Genomic DNA, 14,482 nt, shown 5'->3' on the forward strand with positions numbered 1-14,482 from the left:
ATTTTCTGTTTCCACTCTTCTTCTTTCTTCCATGGCTCCCAAGAAAACTGTCCCAAATGCTCCTGCCACATCTCGGGCTAGGACAAAGAGATCCGATGGCTCTGTGGATCTTTCTCCTTTGGAGAGCAGAGTCAACTCCATTATTTTCGCGAAGCATGAGGGTGTCCTTCGCTCGAACTACGAAATTTCTCCAACAGTAAAGCTGTTTTATCAAGCGCCTGGAACCAGGGTCATCGACGGTGGCGACGTTACTCTGTACGAGAGGATGTTTCTTGCTGGTCTCCGATTGCCGTTTCCGGAGATTGCTCGAGACTTTGTTCTTTTTCTGATGATCGCACCCAGTCAGATAATGCCCAACGCTTGGCGGTACCTGTTTGCCTCTTACATCCTGTGGAGGCTTGTGTTGAAGAAGGAGATGAATATTCTGCAATTCTTCAACATCTACAGGCTGAGGCAGACTGCAGAGGGGATGATTGAACTCTGCGTTCGTCACCCGCCTGTCTTCATCAAGCTCAAGAGTGGGCTAACGAACAACAAGTTCTAGGAGATGCAATTCTTCAGAGTTTCCGGGGAGTGGGAATGCCCCGAAGGTACTCTTCTTCCTGAAGACCGTATGATGCCTCGGACTTGGCAATTGCTGCGATCTGACCGAAGCGACCCCCCTTCACTCACTATATCCGAACTGGAGGATGTTAAGAAGATGAGTGGGTGGTCCGCTGCCAGGGTCAAGGCCGAAAAGTTTGAAGAGGTTGATTATGATAATCTCGTCACCGAGGAGAATCTGAGGCAATTTCTCGGATACGACATTTCGAGAGACAAACAGCTAATCACCAAGAGGGGAGCTGTCAGGAAGAGGAATGACACCCCTCCATCCCCGAGGCCTGCTACTAAGAAGAGGTCGACTAAAAGTTCTGAGGAAGTTCTCGGTGATGTTCCTGCACAAAAGAAACAGAAGATTCCTTTGGCTGCTTCGGGTGCAAGGAGGACTCCTCCTTCGGCTCCATCACCTAGGGTGAACGTTGAAGAGGGGTCTGCCAGCTTTCGGGGTTTCATTCCCGAGGTTAGCCCTGCCCCTTCCTTTGTTTTACGGGATGAGTCTAGCTCCGAGGCTTCATTCCATGGTGAACAATGTGCGGAGCCCGAGAGGTCTGGAGAAGGAGAAGGAAATGTACCTGAGGCCCAAGACATCCCAGTCGCGCGTAGGGTGAAACATCCGACCAGGAAGCAGAAGTTCACAGCCCAGGACCGAATGGCTCAAAGACTCGCGGACGCTGAGCGGATGTGGGGTAAAGTGGTTATAACACCTTCCGACGCCGAGGAAGTGCGCCAAGAGCCTATCGCTTCAAGTGGTGAATCTCTTGAAGAGATGGATGAGGAAGTTGGCACCCCCCGAGCTGAGGCTCTGGTTGAAGAGTCTGAAGTAGAAGGTACTCCCCGAACTCCTTCTTCTGAACGTCCAGAAACACCATCACTTCCTGAAGAAAATCGTGAAATGGGGCATACCACCCCCCAAGTTCCATGTTCTGCGCCTGTTCAAACCGAGACTTCTACTGGAGTACCTGAGGCTGAAGATGTCGAAGAGCCTAGCGCCTTTCAGGAAGCGGTTGATCAGGAGGTACCGGGCTCTGCCTCTGAAGTTCGAGATGCTGGTCAACCCGAAATAACTCCCCGTGTCGAAGTGCTTGAGGAGCCTCGGATCGACTCCGAGAATGTTATCCCTGAAGCAGGTGTGCCTCCCGAAACTTCCACTCGTGCCGAGGTCAGCCCTTCTGGATTAAGATCTGACGGGTCTGAAGCGGCCCCAAGTGTAGGGGCTGAACCTCATGTGGGTCCCAACTCTTCCCCTAGGGTCTCGGTCGGTTTCGAAGTTTTGGGCAGGGGTCTTCTGGGTCATCCGATGGAGGCCATAAAGAACTTAATCCCCGAGGGATATCTGGGGAATGCAGGGGCGTCTTCTCCCGAGAAGATCGCTCAAGGCATTCTTATTTCTCATTATCAAGTAAGTTTCTGGGGCTAGGTCTTTTCATTCTGCATGCACCTTGATTCTGTCTTTGCTTACTTTTTTCTTGACAGCTTCTAGTGAAGATGACTGCCCTCTGGCAGAAGTACGAGAATCGTCCTGCGCCTCCGCCTACTCCTTCTCCCGAAGTGCAGGTCCGTATCTCTGGTTTAGAGAATGAAGTTGCGACGCTGAAGTTTCTTCTTCAGTCCAAGGACGAGGAACTCGCCTCCCGGGACTCGATCATATCCGAGATGCGTTCTGCTAACGCTCGTTTGAGGAACGAAGTACTGGAGGCCAACGATCGGTACACTCGCTCTGTTGCAAGTCTTTCTTCCGAGCTGGATCGCGCAGACCAATTGTCCATTCGCTTGTCGGCCGTGCAGAATGAATGCTCCGAGGCATGCAAAAATGCTTTGAATGCCGAAGCCGAAAAGGACAAGCTTAAAGATGAAGTTGAAAGACTTGCATCCGAGAGAGATAAAGCTGTCAAGGCGCAGGATCATTCGGAGAGTCTCTTGATTCGGCTCAGGACCAGATATGACGCAAATCGGGCAAAGCTCAAGCGTTATCTGAAGCAGTTGAGCTATGCACCACATCTCCGGGATCATAGCTGGTCTCGGGGTTGTCATTGGGGTTTCGAAAATTTTCGAACTTTGGTGACAAATCCCCAATATAAATTTGATCCCAAGACGGTTGATCCGATGCTGGTGGGTTTTCCCGAAGAAGCCATCCAGGAGATGGAGGAGTTCGGGAAGGACTTCATGCCCGACGTTCCGAATTGGGGTCTTGACGCGCCAGATCCCCGAGAAGAACCTCTGGACGATCCTGCCAGCTAGAAGCTGTTCCTTGTCTTGAATTTTTATCTTCTTTTTTCTTTACCTGTACATTTTTACCTGTACAAGACTTTGAATATGATATCTTTTGAATGAAATTTCTACCTTTTAATTCTTTCTTTTCTGATTCGAAGAAGCCTTTTACTTAGGTATTTTTCTTTTATGTAGTCTTTTCGTATCCTCTGAGGAATGGAATACCTTTTTCTGTTCTCGGTGTTGGTCTAGCCAATAGACTTTTCCTGCTCTCGGTGTCAGACAAACCGAGAGACTTTTCCTGCTCTCGATGTTGAATGACCGAGAGACTTTTCCTGCTCTCGGTGTTAACAAACCGAGAGACTTTTCCTGCTCTCGGTGTTGCATGACCGAGAGACTTTTCCTGCTCTCGGTGTTGAATGACCGAGAGACTTTTCCTGCTCTCGATGTTGAATGGCCGAGAGACTTTTCCTGCTCTCGGTGTTAACAAACCGAGAGACTTTTCCTGCTCTCGGTGTTGAATGACTGAGAGACTTTTCCTGCTCTCGGTGTTAACAAACCGAGAGACTTTTCCTGCTCTCGGTGTTGAATGACCGAGAGACTTTTCCTGCTCTCGATGTTAACAAACCGAGAGACTTTTCCTGCTCTCGGTGTTAACAAACCGAGAGACTTTTCCTAAGTGTGAATCGGATTGATTCTTGGATTTCTGCCGTTGTCAATATATACTGGAAGTAGACATTCTTTATTGAATATGAAATTGTTTGTAAAAAACTTGAAAAAGAAAACAATAAATTACATAAAATATTTTTTCAGGTGTTCGGCATTCCATGATCTCGGAAGTATCTTCCCTGTTTCTGTCATCAAGCGATAAGCTCCCTTCTGATGGCATCCTATTACCTTGTAGGGACCTTCCCATACGGGTCCCATTTTGCCTTCCATAGGATCTTTCGTCATTAAGCTCACCTTCCTGAGTACCCAATCTCCGAGCAGGAACTTTCTAGGCACCACCTGTTTGTTAAAATACCGAGCCGTTCGGTTCTGGTACGCCGCCCATGTGACATGAGCGTCGTCTCTTTTTTCCTGCAAGAGATCCAGGTGTACCTTAACATTCTCGTCGTTGAGTCCTGGATTGTAGTGAGCCACACGGAAGCTTGGAGATCCTACTTCCACAGGTATCACCGCCTCGGTTCCATATGTAAGTGAGAATGGTGTCTCACCCGTTGGAGTTCTTCTGGTGGTTCGGTACGACCACAGCACCTCTGGAACGTATTCAACCCATGCTCCTTTCTTCTTATCAAGCTTTTTCTTCAGAATCTTTACCAAGGTCTTATTTGTCGCCTCTACCTGACCGTTCGCCTTTGGATATTGTACCGAAGCATAATGGTTTCGGATACGGAGCTCCGAACACTACTTCCGAAATGGTTCACAGTCAAACTGCTTCCCATTATCTGTGACGAAAGCATGAGGAATCCCGAACCGGCACACCACCGACTTCCAGAGGAAGGTTATGGCATTCGCTGTAGTTATAGCTGCTAACGCTTCTGCTTCCGCCCATTTAGTAAAGTAGTCTACAGCTACAATCAAGAACTTTCGTCCACCTTTTCCTACCGGCATTGGACCAACTATATCCACCCCCCATTTCGCAAATGGCCACGGAGAAGTGAGGGGGGTGAGCTTCTCGGGACTTGCTTTCATGATTCTTGCGAATCTCTGACATTTGTCGCAGGTTTTGACAAGAAGAGCTGAATCTTTCTTGATCGTGGGCCAATAGTAACCCGCTCGGATGGTTTTTTGCGCCAGCATCCTTCCTCCTGATTGGTCTCCACACACACCTTCATGAATTTCCCTGAGGACATAATTCGACTCGGCCTTGGAAAGGCATTTGAGAAGGGGTTCGGAATATCCTCTTTTGTACAGTGTCTCCCCGAGAAGGCAAAACCGTGCTGCTTGTATCTTCACCCTCCGAGATGCAACCTTATCTTCGGGCAACAACCCCTGTCTAAGGAACCGGATAATGTCCTTCGCCCACTCTGGCTCCTCTGGTGCTGAGTCTACTTCCATAACCTTGGTCCTCGGGGCTATCGAAGGCTCGGTCAGAACAATAATTTGCCTTCCTGATGCTTCCATCTCCTCCTCTGTTCCCGATGCGATCTTTGAGAATTCATCGGCTCGAATGTTTTCCTCCCGAGGTATTTTTGTGATGACGAATCTTTCGAAATAGGACTGGAATCGCCGTACTTCTTCCAAATACTTCGCCATTCTATCTTCTTGTGCTTCGAATTGCCCTTGGACTTGGCCTACGACCACCTGGGAGTCACTCCGAATTTCGACATTGGTTGCCCCCATCTCTCGGGATAATGCCAAACCTGCTATCACCGCTTCGTACTCAGCCTCATTGTTCGTCGTAACGAAGTCCAGTTTCACAGCAAAACCGAACTCTTGCCCTTCGGGATTCCTGAGGAGAACCCCAACTCCGCTTCTGCTCTGTGTAGAAGAGCCATCTACGAACACAACCCAGGTTGACTCCTTGGGAAGTTCTTCTGCTTCAGGAATGTTGCAGAATTCTGCCAGGAAATCTGCTAGAACCTGTCCTTTGATAGCCATCCGAGGATGAAACTCGATATCAAATTGTCCGAGTTCCACCGCCCAGTTGACTAATCTTCCCGAGAGGTCTGGTTTTTGCAACACCTTCTTCATCGGATGCTCGGTTAAAACTCTGATAGCGTGAGCCTGAAAGTATGGCCTCAATCTTCTGGCTGAAATGATCAAGGCGAACGCCAACTTCTCGATCCGAGGATACCTCCCCTCCGCGCCATGCAGTGCTTTACTTGTAAAGTACACCGGTCTCTGAACCCCTGAATCTTATCGGACCAGCGCCGAGCTTACTGCTGAGGGAGAGACTGCCAAATAGAGATAAAGAATCTCCCCTTCGGTTGGGCGGCTCAATAGTGGTGGGTTGGCTAGATATTCCTTCAACTTCTGAAAAGCTTCCTCACACTCCTCACTCCATATAAATGCTTTTCGTAAAATTTTAAAGAAGGGAAGACACTTATCTGTCGACCGTGATATGAAACGGTTCAAGGCCGCAATCCTTCCTGTCAGCCGTTGGAGTTGCTTTGTCGTTCTCGGGGCTTCCATCTCGAGGACAGCTCTGACCTTCTCTGGATTAGCTTCAATGCCCCTTTGTGACACCATAAACCCCAGAAACTTGCCTGAAGAAACTCCGAAGGCACACTTCACGGGGTTGAGCTTCATGTTGTATTTTCTTAGAGTCCGAAAAGTTTCTCGGAGGTCTTCTATGTGTCTGTTTGCCCGAACACTCTTAACCAGCAGGTCATCTACGTATGCCTCAACGTTTCGGCCAATTTGACTTTGAAACATCCGGTTCACCAGTCGTTAATATGTGGCTCCAGCATTCTTCAATCCGAAGGGCATCATCTTATAGCAGTAAAGTCCTCGGTCTGTGATGAAAGCAGTTTTCTCCTGGTCTGTTTCTTCCATGCAGATCTGATTGTACCCCGAGAAGGCATCCATGAAGCTTAAAAGCTCATGTCCGGCCGTCGAAACCACCAATAAATCAATCCGAGGCAGAGGAAAGCTATCCTTCGGACATGCTTTATTCAGGTCGGTGAAATCTACGCACATCCTCCACTTCCCATTAGACTTCTTCACCAGCACTACATTGGCCAGCCACTCGGGATAATCCACCTCTCGGATGAATCCAGCTTTCAGCAACTTCTCTACTTCTTCAGCAACAGCCATGTTTCGTTCAGCAGCAAAAGCTCTTCTTCTCTGCTTCACAGGGCGATAATTTGGGTCCACATTCAGCTTATGGACAATAATCGAGGGATCAATCCCCGGCATATCTTCATGGCTCCAGGCAAATACATCTTTGTTGCGCCTCAAGAACGCCACCAGATCTTCCTTCATGGGTTGAGGGAGTTGTGAGCCTATACGAACTTTCTTTCCCGAGTCGCCTATCTCGAACTCCTCCAAGGCTTCCACAGGCTCCCCCAACGGTGATTGCTATTTTCCATCCTCCTTAGTTTTCTCCCCCCGACCGTGCTGCCTCGGGGTATCTTTCAAGGACATATTGTAGCATCTCCTAGCTTCCTTCTGGTCTCCTTTTACCTCTCCAACTCCTTCTTCTGTTGGAAACTTCATGCTGAGATGTGGTGTTGAAGTCACCGCTTTGAAGTCGCTGAGAGCCGTACGTCCTATAATTGCATTGTAGGCCGAGACCTTATCAACTATAAGGAATTTCACCATAATGACTTTTTGCCTTGGATAAGTCCCGGCTGTCACAGGTAAATCGATAGAACCGAGGGGCAACACCTTCTCTCCAGCAAAACCCTGTAGCTGGCACGAGACTGGAACCAACTTTTTTGATGGAACACCCATGTGATCGAAAGCTGATTTAAAAAGAATATCAGCCGAGCTCCCAGTGTCAATGAGAATCCGCCGGGTCTGATAGTTTGCTATGGTCAAGGTGACCACAAGGGCGTCTGTGTGCGGAAGCGAGACTCCAGCATAATCATCATCAGAAAACCCTATAACCAGAGGGTTATATTTCCGAGACTTTGCGGGCTTCTGGACCGAGTAAACTTCGAAATCATCGAGCTGTCTGGCATACGCTTTCCGAGCCGAGTTGGACTCACCTCCTCCTCCGAATCCTCCCGAGATGGTATGAATGATAGGGATATTGCCTTGCTGTGCCCCCCGAGGCCTGCTTCTACTTCTCTCCCTTCTTTCATCCCTCCGAGGCCGAGGTGCTGGCTCTCGGCTTCTTTCTCTTCTTTCATCTTGTCTCGGTTGATAGTTTCTTCTATTATCCCGATCTTCTTCCCTCCTAGGCCTCGGATAGTGATCTCGCTCCTGATGATTCCTCTCATTCACGAGGAATCGGACCAGCTTCCCATTCTCAATGAATTTCTCGATCAACTGCCTCAACGAAACACACTGCTCGGTCAGATGACCGCGTGAGTCGTGGAAGGCACAGTACTTGTGAGCCAGGTACGGAGGGGGATTTCCTTGAATGGGTCTTGGTCTCTGGTAATTCGGATCTTTCTTGAGTTCCATGAGCACCTCGGTGATGGAAGTGTTCAACGGTGTCCACTTATAATCTCCGAAATTTTTCTTCACCTTCTTATACTCTGCAGGACCAGCATCCTGTATGGGCTCAGGGTTCTTCTTTTTCTTAGGCTTCTCGGTGGACGGCTGTTGTTGTTGCTGGGAATTACTGAGAAGGGCTCGGAGCGTCTCTTCCTGATTGATGTACCTGTCCATCTTCACCATAAAGGTTTGAAGATCTTTCGGCGGTTTCAATGCCAATTCTGCCATCAGAGGTCCATCTTTTTTTAAGCCTTGAAAAATTGCACTGTAAATGAAGTCGTCTGGTGCACTCTCTGTGTCCAGTTTCTCCTGGTTGAACCTCCACAGATAGTCTTTTAGAGACTCATTCGGTCCCTGCTGTACAGAGAGTAAGTACCCTCGGGGTTTTCTTCTAGCTCTCCCGGATACAAACTGGGCCAGGAATTTTCTTCCAAGGGTGTCAAAGCAATCAATCGACCTTGGTGAGAGATTCCTGAGCCAGTCTCGGGCCTTTCCTGACAAGGTGAGAGGAAAAGCTCGGCATGCCACAGCGTCTGGTGTCTTGTGCAGGGAGACATGGGACCGGAAATTGTCCAAATGCTCCACTGGATCTTCGCTGCCTGAGAAGACAGGAATGTCAGGTACCTTGAATCTTCCAGGTAAGTCGCAGTTGGACACTTCTTCGGTGAATATGGACTCCTTGTGCTGGAAGAGGTTGTCAACAAGGGACTCCTTCCCATCACGTTTCTGGTCAATCGTCCTTGACAGCACGTCATATTTTGCGCCCAGATCCTGGACCATCCTCTGCAACCTCCTTTCTGCCTCCGTGGGTGGAACCGGATTGATGGGCTCTCCATGATTCTCGTTCCGTCCGGCTCTCTCTTCATGATTCTCGTTCCGCCCATCGTGATTCTCGTTCTGTCCGTCTCTCTCTCCTGACCCTTCATGTACATCATGATTGAACGGCGGTGGAGTTCGTGCGGCTAAGAGCACAGCATTCTGAGCCAACAAATCCTCTACATTCTTCTGCTCCTGGGCCAACTGTTGACTCAGTTGGGTTATCCGGGCCTCTGGATCTGCAGATTCTGCTTCTCCATGAGCATCGTCTCGGCTGGTAAGCGGTACTTCGTTTACGATCGATTTGGAACGTCTCGTCGTCACCATTGCGGATTTGTTTTTCGTAAGAACAACTGATCGTTCCCACAGACGGCGCCAAACTGTTGGTACAGTTTCCGGTATGGTGACGTGTCGCCTGAAGATTCGCTGTTGATTTCTACCGAATACCTCAACCCTGTAAAAAGGAACAAACAACTCGTCGGGGGTGCCGACCACGCCCACTCCGATGCCTAAGTCAGTCTAAAAAGTTTTCTGCAGAGTATTCTGAATATTAATCTCAGGAGCTTAGAGAATTCGTGTTTATACCTGGTGTGACGGTCTTTATTTATAGGCCGGACCTTCTTGACACCTAGTTGGATTAGGAGTTTGAGTCCTAGCCTGGTTGAACTTTAACTATATCTTCAGGGAATTCGAGTAGGAGTGTGAAGTCCGTAGTTGATCGCGTTTGTACTTCTTTAAACTTGATTCCATGTCAATAACCATTTTATCCCATAAATTATGGATCTGTAGTTTATCCCTGATCTTCTGGGATTCTATCTTTATCTCACTCTAAGACGGACGTGGCGCATGGCACCTTTTAGAAGTCTGTAGCACATTTCAGCTAACCTCCGAGGCGATGATATCCGAGACGTGTTCGCTCCGACCTGGAGATCTCGGGATATATCTGTACCACAACGGGGTTATGTAAGTTCGAGATGTTGACACATCCAATAGATATCACCCCGAGGATATATCACACCGACTCGATATCATACCGAGACGTTATTACTCCGAGACACAAATATCCGAGATATGCTCGCTCCATTCAGACTAGGAGATCTCGGGATGTTCCATATACCGTAACCTGGAGTGTTAAGACCGAGATGTCGTTTTGCCTCCGAGATGTATTTGTACTGAGATGTCGTTATACCTCCGAGATCTATTTATACCTAGGCAATCTTTTCTTCGCTGGCCGAAATAAATGTCCGAGACATAGATCCGAGATGTTTCTGAGTCCACGTGTCTCTAGGGTTAATTTTATCCCTAACAAATACATTTCATAAAATTATTAAAATTTTAAACTAACTAAAAATATTATTAAAAAAAGAAAACAAAAAAACTATACAAAAGAAAACTAAAAACAAATAAAATAATGGGTTTTTCTTCTTCTTTTTTTATTTTAATTTTCAGTTATTTTTTTAATTTTTCGTTATTTTTCATTTTTTTCATTTCTGTTTTTTTTTCTTTCTTTTTCTTTTATTTTTTTAATTTGTTTTTTAAAAAGTTATTTTTTAGTTTTTTATTTTTATTTTTTTATAAAGACATTTTTGTCTTATTAAAAAAAAATTAGGGTCATTTTTCTCTTTTTGTTGGTCTTAGGGGAAACATTGACATGTTTTGATAATTTAAAGAAACATTGACACAATTTATAGATTGGGGGATGAGAAATTGACAATTGAACGGTAGTTTGAGAGGAATATGTGTATTTTTTTTTTTTTTTTTTATCTAAAATTCATGTAAACATATCAGAATAACATATATTTTTTGGGCACATGTCAGTTTAATAGACTTCATCAACTTAGTTTAAAAAAAAACTTTGTTTTTGTTCCATCATCTTAACCTATTACAATCGAAAAGAAGAAGAAATTTAAAAGGTGAAATGTGGATTATTAAAAATCTTTATAACATTTTTGTCTTACAATAATTTTTTCTTTTATGAAGGAGTGTAACAGAACACAACTTAGAACATTAACATTATAGTTATTAGGCAAAGGAATCAGTATCAGTCCCCATCCCCCAACTTGAACTTAAATAAAGATTTAAAAATGTGCTTTTAATGGAGACAGGATTATGCAGTTTATGGAATTTTGCTTGGACCGGCTGAAGATTGATGATTTAAACTTAATGGCTGTTATTGCAAGACGAATCTGGTTAAGGCGAAATAAGCTCATTTTTGAGTCATCGTTCTCCCACCCCCAGATTATTTATTCAAAGGCTGTGGCTCAACTCGAGGAGTATCAAAGATGCAATAAAAAGGGGGATTATCTCGCTTCTGTAGAAAATCTGCAGACCATTCCTAGTCCCCAAATAGGCTGGTGCCCCCCTCCTGTTGGTCTTATCAAAGTCAACTGGGATGCCTCTATTAACACCATAAAGGAGTGGGTTGGCATTGGTATTGTGCAAGAGATCATTCTGGAAATGTCCTTGGAGCAAAGTCCCTTACTAAAAAGGTTGTAGCTGCACCAAAGTTAGCGGAGGCTATGGCAGCTTACGAGGCAGTGATATTTTGTAAAGATGTGGGATTTTATGATATTATTTTGGAAGGGGATGCAAAACAAGTTGTAGATGACGTGAACTCAAGATCCCCAAAACATGACGTTTCTGGTCTTTTTGTGGAAGGTATAAACATGGAAATGCAAGGACTAAGAGGAGTTACTATCGCTCATGTCAACAGAGAGGCTAACAATGTTGCTCATCTGCTAGCAAAAGAGGCCTCCACATTAGAGATGGATGGTGTTTGGCTTGAAGAGTGTCCTACTTTTATTTTGAATGCTGTACTTAGGGAGACTTTGTCTTCCTAGATCCCCTCTTGTTGGGATCAATTTGCTTACTTTAATGAAGATTGGCTACTTTGTTCAAAAAAAAAAATAATAATAAATAAAGATTTAAAAAATTTCAAAAATAGTTGTTAGGGTGTCAATTTGTGTCATTAAAGCCAAAATAGCACCCTTGCAAAATGGTTTTGGTAACACTCATGTAAAGATGTCATCCTCCTTCTATCTCTTTTTTCTCAACCCTATATATATATATATAGAACTCCACTTAAGGGTATTGAACTTTCACCATTTTTAAAGGAAGATACTTGAACTTCAAAATGTCTCAATTTAGGGGTATTTATATTTTGGAAAGTCTCAATTATGGGATATCTGTTAGGATTTTCCGTTTATCAAAATTTTCAAAATAGCCCTCATTTTTTTTAGAAAAAGAAAAAAAAAATTGCTAGGATTTAGGTGTTGTTTAGAATTTAACGGAATTTGCAAAAATATCCATGCCTGAATCTTTGAAAGTTTTGGTAATTTTTTTTTTAAAAAAATAAACACATGGGTATTTTGAGAATTTTGATTGGATTTAACAGAAAATCCTAACGAATGATTTCTAATTGAGACTTTTCGAAAAATGGATACCCTAAATTGAGACTTTTTGAAGTTCAGGTATCATCTTTAAAAAAGGTAAAAGTTCGGTACTTTTAAGTGAAGTTAAAAAAGAAAAAAAATCTAAAAATCTAAAATTCTTTGTTAGGGTAATTGTTTGGTGTTCCTTTTTCCTTTTTTTATTTTTTTTATTTTTTTTTATTTTTTGTGAAGCAATGTAACTATATTGAAAACAAAAAAGATACATCAAGGCAATATCCTACTCACTATCAATGTTAGGATATCCGTGTGTATTGATAAGATTTATAGCATCAAAGTTCTTTGATAGGACTCCTAGGACAGAGATCATGCAATAATATCTTCCTAAGGTAAGATGAAATTGTTTATATATATATATATATATATATATATATAAAAGGTGAGATAAAATTGCAAAGGTCCAAACATTTTGACACAACAAAATTTCTGTAAGGCATACAAAATATTATTTGCACACGAAGGTGAGATAAATATATTTTCTTGAAAAACATACCGTGACATTCATTATAAGTGTTCTTAATTGGTAGACCATTTTACCAAGGGCCCAAAGCCATTTGTTTGTGTGAACCCACACCTAGGCCTAATAACCTTGGGAAGGAACATTGGATACGTAGGGAAGAGTATAATAAGCAAATTCATACTCCTACCATGTCACCATACGAACCCACTAAAAGGACAAAGATGACAACTACCTTGAGATAAAAAATAAAAAAATAAGGAAAATTTCATTTATAATTCTTGATTTTTTTTTTTTTTTTTTACTTTTGAAATAAAATACCCAAACTTTAAAATGTGCTAACTACCCAATGTATTTCAAAAATTTAGGCATAAGTATTTTTGCAAATTTCGTTAAATTCTTACCAACACCTAAATCGTTACAATTTTTTTCTTTTTTTTTTTCCTAACAAAAATGAGGGGTATTTTAAAAATTTTTTATAAGATTTAACGAAAAATTATAACAAATGGTTAAAATTGAAAGATTGATACCCTAAATTAACACGTTTTAAAGTTTGAATACCTTATTTCAAAAGTGATAAAATATCAGGAATTATAAGTAAAATTCTTCTAAAAAAAAAATATTTGTTTGTTGCCCACCATCCACGCATGCACAAGCATTTTGTATTGTCAAGGCATCTGCTAACCAGGGGTTGCCATGTGTCCAAACGATTACAGGGAGAGAATCTCCCATGCCTCATTGCTTACCTTGTTTCCATTCGTAGGCACTGTCAACTTACTTGCTGATGTGCAGTCAACCGTACTAATAGTTTAGCGCCACATGTAGGAAGCGATGAGACTTCCAAATCTTTTAGACAAAAGACCCCATGCCAAACACTAGGTTGAGAAGTGCTCGGATGGACAATGCTGGCACTTCCAACTAAGCAAACCCTCATAATTAGAGGTTCGCAGCACTAGAAATACAATTGTTTCACCTCTCCTAAATATATGGACCTCATCCTTCACAAAATCATGAGATGATGCAGCGGTTTCAGTAGCACAACCCACATAAGAACAACCCTTCCTCAACCCAAAATGGTGAGTAACAACCCTCACGGAACTGAGAAGGGGAAGCGAAAGGGGAGGACCATGAAAGCGGCACTAGGAATTGAGAAGATAATGATCAACCCCTTGTCTCCTTAGTAGGGATAGAAAGCCAACAACATCAAGCACCCCGAAGTAGGTAGTTGTGTTGACACCTGAATACATGACTTGCAAGCAAAGTTCGACTCAATGGTGATTAAGTAATGTTTTGTTAAGTTATATGGACTCCTTCAAGGATCTGTGCAAGTAGTTCCTTACATAGTTTATCGAGGGGCGAAAGCGAAAGAAGCCTGTAGCTTACCTCCTTACCCTCAAGCAGGGCAAGATGGAGGCCCTCAAGGACTTTATGGCCAAATTCAACAATGAAAAACTCACAGTTAATGACGAAGATGAGAGCGTCGTTCTCGCTGTCTTTCTTGAGGGAATTTGGCCAAGGAGATTGCCCACATGACCTACTCTACCCTCTAGAAGTTCATGGACAAGGCAAAGGAGTTTATGAATGTCGAGGGTACGATCAGAGCCTTTACGAGTAGAATCAGCGGGGTAGTAATAGCCACTCTAATAAGAAAAGAAAGGAGCCCACTCAATTAGAAAGGCATGTGGTTGACACCTAGTCAAGACGGAATGAGGAATGCCACCGACCCCAATAGTTGAGGCAAGGTCCACTCCCTCATTAGCCATTTGGCTTCACCCCTTTTAACACCTCCAATGCCGAGGTGCTTATGCAAATCCAAGGAGATTCGAGCCTGCAATGGCGG

The sequence above is a fragment of the Alnus glutinosa genome, chromosome 12 (genome assembly GCF_958979055.1).
Source record: "Alnus glutinosa chromosome 12, dhAlnGlut1.1, whole genome shotgun sequence".
In the NCBI taxonomy this organism is placed as follows: domain Eukaryota; kingdom Viridiplantae; phylum Streptophyta; class Magnoliopsida; order Fagales; family Betulaceae; genus Alnus; species Alnus glutinosa.